This window comes from Lonchura striata, chromosome 16, assembly GCF_046129695.1.
Source record: "Lonchura striata isolate bLonStr1 chromosome 16, bLonStr1.mat, whole genome shotgun sequence".
In the NCBI taxonomy this organism is placed as follows: domain Eukaryota; kingdom Metazoa; phylum Chordata; class Aves; order Passeriformes; family Estrildidae; genus Lonchura; species Lonchura striata.
In genome coordinates, this window is record NC_134618.1 from 13,735,236 (window position 1) to 13,743,806 (window position 8,571).

The window sequence follows — 8,571 nt, forward strand, 5'->3', positions numbered from 1 at the left end:
CTTGAGAACTGGTTAGCCTGGGTGAAAACCCTTAGAGTGGGGAGATCCTAATTAGCACAACTGGCAGCTCAATGCATCTGAGGAAGATTATTTAGGTAAAAAAGGAAGAAAACCAGCTGTGCACAGCAGCTTGCTCACCCTGCACACTCCTACACGCTGAGACAGCGGGACAGATCCGTCACTGTCCCGTGAGCAGATCCAAAGTGACCGGGGAAAGCTACTGTAAATGCAGGTGAACCCAATGGGAAGAAATGACCATGTCTGACTCAATTCAGAAGGCTGAATTATTTCTTTATTATAACTATGCTAAAATACATTAATATACTATATAAAAGGAGGATACTAAAACTACATACTGCTTTCTCTGACTCTGACTGTAGCACAACTTGTGACCCTCTCTGAGAGCCCAGCCCCAGGCGGGTTGGATTGGCCACCAGGCTCAAACAATCCTCACCAGAATCCAACCAAGCATCACCCCAGGTAAACAATTCTCCAAACACATTCCACATAGGAAAAACAAGGAGCAGAAATAGAAATTGTTTTCTCTTTCATTTCTCTCTGTGCACCTCTATGAAGAATCCTAAGAGGGAGAGAAGTGTTCTTGCCACAGAAAGCCACTGGCAATGCCCAGTGGAGCGAGAAACGCCCGGGCAGCGTGTCCCTCTGCCAGCTCCTGCCCACTGCCACCCCCAGCAGCAGCTCTCAGAGCTGCTCTGCTCGTTATACCCTTCCCTAATGAATTCTCTTCTGCCCCATCCATGGGAGCCTCAATTCCCAGTGCAGCAGCTCGAAGAACGCAGGAGTTGCCGGCGCGGTCAAAGCTCACCCACGTGGATAAAGCCAACTCGACTGCTGCCCTTGGTCACATCTCCATGTCAGCATAGGAAACACTTCTATTTTGCACATTACACCAGAGTAAAATGTGATTTCTATTTCCCCTCTATATTTTATCCATAAACAGAGCTCTTTTCCTGGCTGTTCTCATTCCTCACATTGCTTCACCACAGTCAAGAAAACGAGTGTGCCTCACACTGGTGTTAAAACCCTGGGTCTGTTCTTCCAGTCCTGCAGCACGGGGTGAATATTGCAGTGCAGACAAAGGTCTGCCTCTCCAGCAGCATTAAATCAGGCAGCTCCAAGGTGCAGAGTGCCTGCCTGCCTGCACGAAGGGCACGTTCTCCATGTGCACTGGCAGGCACACAGCTCAACCTCCCTGCTGCCACAGAGGGAATAAAAAGAGAAGTCTCCTGTCACCCTAATTCCTGTTGAGAACTTCTGCCCTGTAGGGATCAGCCTTGCCTTCCTTCCTAGTTTGGGAGCATCTTCTCCGCCCTTTATTTATTTCAGCGAGATCAAAGATTCATCTCCATGGAAACGTCTGAGCTCAAAGAGTTTCTGCACTACAGCTTTGCATCCTGCACATAGGGTTTGGCACCGTATTTTTTGAAACACGAGCTTTGAGATGATCAGCAATCAGGTCTCTCCAGAAATGGTTTGGTGAGCAATAATCAATAACCTGAGCAGTGGGGGTATGTGTGTCACTAACACAGACAGCGGAGTGGAGCTGCAATTCCACTGTGGGATCTGGGACCCATGAAGAGCACGTGAGGGACACTGACATGACTGCTCCCCAGCACTTTGTCCCCATATCTGATACTTGGTAGGACTCCCAGGAGACCAGAGCCAGGTGGGCAGAGCTGCTGGAGCCCATCACTGCCCACCCTGTGCTGCTGCTCATGCCTCAGAGGAGGTGTCTGCAAAGCTGCTTGGATTTACCCAAAGGAAGCAGCCAGTGACCCAACAGCCAGCCCAGCAAAAACCTCATGAATTCTGCATTCAAACTGCTGCCTCTGGGCCAGCAGTGGCTGGGGAACTGGGTCTGTGTCATCCCAGTGATTTCCCTCCCAGTAGCTTTGAGCTCCAATTCCTCCAGCACAGCCACTCCTACAACTAGTTCCCAGGAGAGGGAAAATTTAAAAAAAAAAATTAAATAAACCAGACATGTTTAATGCTATTTTTGCTCCCTTTTCAGCTCACCACATGGCCACACAAACTGTTAAACTGTTGTTCTGGGGGCAGGAGCAACCAGCCAGGAGGAAAACTCTTCAGACATCCACAGCAGCTGCTGCTGACAGAAAGGGGCCGTGGAGCTGCAGCCTCGCAGGAAATCCTGAATTCTACTTATCTCTCACATGAAGAAAAGGAGGACAAAAAGGAGTGAAACAGAACTCATTTACAAGACTCACGTTTTCACAGGCACATCCTAGGAAGGGTGGGCAGGGAGTGGAGAGCACGTGGAGCTGCATTTGCACTGTGCAAAGCTAATAGCATCCACCTGGAGAGCATCACCAGCACCTGGGGCAGGAGGAAGCCCCTTCTCCCAGCACTGCTGGGAGCACAGATTCTGCTCTTGAGGAAGTCAGACCACACCTCACTGCTTGTGGCAGTGCACAGCCCCAAGCTGCCCATATGTAAGCAGAATGTGATTTTTATAATCATATTAAAAAATTTCAGAATAGTAACTGTGCAGAGAGCAATCCAGCTGCCAGCATTTAGCCTCTTCCTAGGGCACAGGCAGAATACACCAGCCATGAATTAATACTGCATAAGCTGCACCATGCTGGGTTTCATGGCTTAATTATAAAAGTGAAAGCAATAATCAAGGGATCTGTAAGGCTAATAAATGTTCTGAGAGCACTGAATGTGACACAAGAGCTGCAGCCCGTGCGACAGGACATGAATGCATTTAAAAAGCATGTTAATCACACCCTGGGCATTAATTCACAGTTGGTTTCCAGCGACAGCCCTTGGCCTTCAGCCGCCTTTGTAACATCACCAGGCACAAACGGATCCTCACCCAGCCCAGAGCAAACTGGGCTGTGGTCAATTCCCCAGCCAAAAATCCCAGCCATGCATCAGCCAAAGGAGACACAGAGATGAGCTCTGACTCAAGGCTCTGCAGCCCTGTGGTTCCCCTCTGCCTCGTGCCCGAGCTTGGTTTGGTGCCACTCCTGTCCTGGCACCCAGAGGCTTCACTTCCCCCTGGCTGCCCAGCACGAGTCACCTGGTGAAGGACAGCACCAAGGGAAAAGCAGGCAAATTCTCCAGTCACCTCTGCAGCAAAATACTTGAAAACGCTTCTGTTTCTCAGTGCCTCCAACTATCTCTGCTCTCCATCTCGTGTCCCATCTCACTGCAGTGCTGTAATCACACAGACAGAGCACTGCAGGGCTCTGCCTCTCAGTCACAGACCTCCCTCCTTCTGTGGGGAGAGCCTGCTTCACTTTCTGACCTGATGTCTCTACATGTCAGGGAAAACTCCGATGAACCTGAGAGCTGGGGTGCCACCAAGGACATCTCCAACTGGCACACAGCAGTCCCCAAAGTCCTGTAGGCTGAGATGCCAATGCAGGACACGACCCAGCCCTGAACTGTTGACATCAGCCAGACACTCCCTGAGCTGAAACGCTGCAGGACTCAGTGCCAGACTGAGGGCTGCATGTGTAGAAACTTGAAATGCTCCCAAACATCCATTTCTGCCCAATAATTTATTGGAATCAAAAAGTTTCCTATCTGCAAACGTCTCATCCTCTAGCTCTCTATAAAGGGCAGCTCTTCCCAGTGCTCTGCCTAAAGATCGATTATCAAAGATTTATTTCAAAAGGAATAGTTGCCCTTCTTCCCTTACTAATATTCCCAAATTTATCTATGTCCTACTTAACACCTCCTCTGAAACCAGGAAGCGAAAAGCTATTTCTGCTGGACTCAGTAAGTGGACTCTGCTGAATCCCAGGGAACACAGACCAGATACAAGGCTGAGTTTAAATCCTGGGATGGATTCCTCAGGCAGCAGCCTCCTCCTTTCTCAGTGTTCCTAAAGCCTAGAGGAAGAGGCAAGAGGAAGACAACCATGAAAATAGATAAATAAGTATTCATTCTATATATTACCCAGATCTTCTAAGCCAGACCAAATTTGTACACTGAAGTTTCATTCTCCTGGCTGTAAAAATACATTTCTGCCCCCTCTTCTGCCTCTGCAACCATCTGGGGACCTGAAATCATGCTTCCTCATGGGAATGAATCATGGAGCAGCCACACTGACTTCCTGCAGAGACACAAAATCGATGGTAAAAGGTGAAGAAGACCCTTAAATTTTCCTTTGATTGGCATAAGACAGACTTGGACCAGCTACATGTGTGGGCTGATGTCTCAAGAGTCTCCAGGTCCAGTCAAACTCTCAGCTTTGAATAAGCCCATAGTATTAGAAGCTGCCCAGATGCACAAGAAACCTGATCTAGCAACTTATTTGCAAATAAATGGCTCCCTTTCATCCACCCACAGATCTTCTGCCCAGTGTTTTCATCTTCACTCCAGAGCTGTTCTCTTTTTCTCTCTCTTATCTTCTCCTCCAGCACCAGCTGTGGCAGCAGATTGCACTCACTAATCAAAGAGGGGCTGGGCTCTCTCTGCTTGCTCCTTGAAGTCTGTGGCACTACAGTAACCCCAGCCAAACATTTGTTTTCATGAAAGCTCCTCCCTGAGCTGCCAAAGGGGCCTGTACTGTGCCAGGACACAGCAGAGAGGGACAATTCTCTGATGCCCCCACTCCATCACCTACCAGAAGGTGCCTGCTGCTCTCTGCTTCTCTCCTGCCACCTCCTGCAGAGGGAAGGAAGCTGTCCTTCACTGCTGCCAGTCATGGAAATCCAGGAGTGCCACACTCAGTGCTGCTCATCCACACCTCCAGGAGGATTTTCTGCAGGGTTTTTTGGGGAAGGGTGATGGGTGAGGCATGAGGCAGCATCGCAGGGCACGTCCTGGCACATGGGATGGCAATGCAGGGCAGCAGCTGGGCAAAGGAGGGGCCTTTCCTCAGCACCAGCACAATGCACTGCATTTTCATGGTACCAGTGGAGGAGACAAGGAACACTTCATCCCCCTTCCACGCCCTCTGATGTGTGGCAGGGAGCCAAATCAACTGATTTCAGTGAGGAAGCAAAAACCTGTAGCCTTGTCAGATGAGGTCCCTCAGACTCTCCAGCTCAAGGTGAAATCCTACTTTAATAACTCCTCGTCTCCTGCCTCAGATCCTCGACCAGAACCACACCACCAGAACTTGCAAAGGGAGAGAACCTGACCCCAGACAGGTCTGTGCCACATCCTCCCAGGATGGGAACTCTCAGTCTCCTGTGCAAACCAGTCATTCCCGTTTCTCCTCCTTTCCATCACCATTAACATGCAGGAGATCTCACCCTTTGATTTTGAGCCTGCTCCTCCTAGCATATTTTGTACTTTACTCATTTCTGTAGAAGCAGCAATGTGCTATTACATTTTTACTTTTTTTTTTTTTTTTTTTTTTTTTTTTGGTGTGGACATTCCCTAATTCTCCTCCTTGTGTACACCACAGTCCAAAGGTGAGACAGATGTGGCTGCAATTGCTTTAGGACCAAAATCAATTGTTTTAGGACCAACATCAAAGTAGCTGTTGGTAGTTCTACAGTGCTACCCAAGTGTAGGTCAGGGTTTTGTGACTGACCAGCAAAGAGACAACATAAGCTGAACCCACTCTGCTCTCTCTGGGCTGCTGCTGAGGTCCAAACTTTCAGAAAGTTTGCTTGTGTGCATCTATAATTTGTGTTAGCAGCACAAACTGAAATTTGGAGCACCATCCAGGAGGGATTTAGAAATCCATGCCAGGAACACAGCCTTCAGTTCATTTCCTGAAATAAAGGTGGGGCCACAAAGTCACCTCCTCACCTTCTCAGAGCAGAGACCACCACATTTCACCCCATCCTTGCCCTGCTGAACACAGGAACGTGTGCTTGGCTGAAGCCCACTTGGGGAAAGGCATCTTATCTTGAATAGAAAACACTATCACATGGGAAGAATTTCACTTTCCTCAGTAATTTGTTCCAGCAGCTAATCAACTTCATTCTTTAAAAAATTAATGCCTATTTTCTCATTTCAATTAGACTGCCTTCAGCCTGCAGCTGTGGGTTTGGGCTGTCTCTTCTCTCTGGTTTACACAGTTCATGGGTACCTGCCTTTTCTCCCCATGGAGTTATTTATGTAGCTATACAACTTTCTTTGGCTAAATAGCTACAGTTGCCTAAATTCCAGTCTCAGGCAGCAGTTTTGGGGTTTTTTTTCAATCTGCTTCTCCCTGAGGATGTGCTGCCCCATGAAGTTTCCTGCACTCACCTGCCCAAGGCTTGCACCCCTGTATTTTACATCCTCCCGTGGGGAGGACACAGATCATGTGGCTGCTCCAGGAGACACAGCTTTGCACAAACAATTAGTTTCAGAGCAGAATGGTGACTGCTGCTGATCACTGCAGATAAAAGCCACTTGTGGTGGGCATCACATCTCTGCTGTGAGCAGCTCCAGTGGCAGCTGGGCGGGTGCTGAGTGCAGCTGTCCCGGAGCTCTCCCACTCCCTCCACAGCCCCAAATCTCCATCCCTCTCATTCACTGCTCTCTCCAGATCCTGGTTGTGTTCTCATCTGAGTTTTGGCCACCTCCTGCTCCCTTTTCCCTTCCTTTTCTACTGATCCTCTCTTAATAAAACCACTTGCCTCCTAAAACATCAGAGAGTGACTGTGTGGCTGTTTCCTCATCACTGTCTCTGTCCCTGCCTCCCCCTCCCTCAATGCCAGCTCTGCTGGGCAAGGACTGCCCACCTGCCCCTGTGCCTGCCCAGGATAAATGCATCATTATGAGAACATTTAACAACAACACCAGTCCTGTTTACCTATGCTGGTCAGTCAGTGGCCTGGCAGCTAAGCCAACTACTGATTTTTAAGTTTACAATAGGTTTAACAAAAAAAATAATTGTGCATTCTGGGAGCAAAACTGTATCAGTGCATCTGGTTTTCCAGTTCACAGCTTCCTCATGTAGGAGCTGACTCTTTGAGGCTTGTTACGGTTCTAAACATGTTGATGGTGTACTCGGAGCAACTCATAAATACATAATTTAAGTAATTAATACAAATAAAGTCTCATTACAAGCCACAACCAATTAAAACAGTGCAGAGGGCATCTCCTGTGCTTTGGGTAGCAGTTGAAGTGGAAGAAGACACTGTTGCAAGGCCTCAGAATTCCCTGCTGCCCTTCCCACACGCTGAATCTCAGGAAGGTTTCCCACAAGGAAGATTCACGAGCAGCGTCGGCTGCCAGGAGAAGCTGCTGCTTCGCCTTGGCCTGATTACGAGAGCAGCAAATTAGGGCAATTTTTCACCAGTGATGCTGCCAGTGCCTTCAGAGCAATGCAGGTCCCAGGCACGCAGGCTGCAGCAGGGATGGGCTCATCCTGCTGCTTGCTGATCCCGCAGCATGGCACACGGTCATCTGGCCACTCCTGTGGCCACCACGACTCCAGCAGGACATTCTGCTGGCCCTTGCAAGGCCCATGGTTGTGCTGGGTGTGCAGATGGCATTTGGGCTGCCAGCACTGCTACGGCCCCTGAGGCTGTAAAATATATTATTTTTCCTAATTTCAGTTTGTGTCACTTAGGGACACGCTTGGGTCCCAGCCAGGGTATTCCTTTTTCCTCCCATCCAGGGATGGCAGAAGTGAGGGATCAAAGCACTGAAGAGGATCAAAACATGAAAGGCAGAATAAATGAAGCCATGAAGAAATGGGAACAGAGATCCACTCCTTTAATGTAATTAACCTTTCCAAGAACAGATAATATTCCCGAATTAAAGGACATCGTGGGACACGGAAATGAATCCGGGTGATGTGGGAGCGATGCTGCGAGCGAGGCATCAAGGCGAATGCAAACGCGGCTCGCAGGGCGGGGATGGCACCAGCCACCGGCACAACCAGTCCCCAGCCAGCCGCTCCTCGCCCGGCTCTCATTAGAGCACAGATTAAAGGGTTTCCACCCGCGGCACCGCCGCGCTGCCCAGCCCCGGGCTCCCTCGGCAGTGCGCTCCGCCGAACGGGGCGGCCTGCGCCCCCCGCGCCGGGCTCCGGGCTCCGGCAGCCGAGCGGGACCCGCCGCCGCCGCCGCTGCACCGCGTGTCCTGACCCCGCACCCCGTGTCCTGATCCCGCACCCCGTGTCCTGATCCCGCACCCCGTGTCCTTCCTGCACCCCGTGTCCTTCCTGCACCCCGTGTCCTGACCCCGCACCCCGTGTCCTTCCTGCACCCCGTGTCCTGATCCCGCACCCCGTGTCCTTCCTGCACCCCGTGTCCTGATCCCGCACCTTGTGTCCCCTCCTGGACCCCGTGTCCTTCCTGCACCCCGTGTCCTGATCCCGCACCCCGTGTCCTGATCCCGCACCCCGTGTCCTTCCCGCACCCCGTGTCCTGATCCCGCACCCCGTGTCCTGATCCCGCACCCCGTGTCCTGATCCCGCGCCCCGTGTCCTGATCCCGCGCCCCGTGTCCTGATCCCGCGCCCCGTGTCCTTCCTGCACCCCGTGTCCTGATCCCATACTCCGTGTCCTGATCCTGCACCCCGTGTCCTTCCTGCACCCCGTGTCCTGACCCCGCACCCCGTGTCCTGATCCCGCGCCCCGTGTCCTGATCCTGCACCCCGTGTCCTTCCTGCACCCCGTGTCCT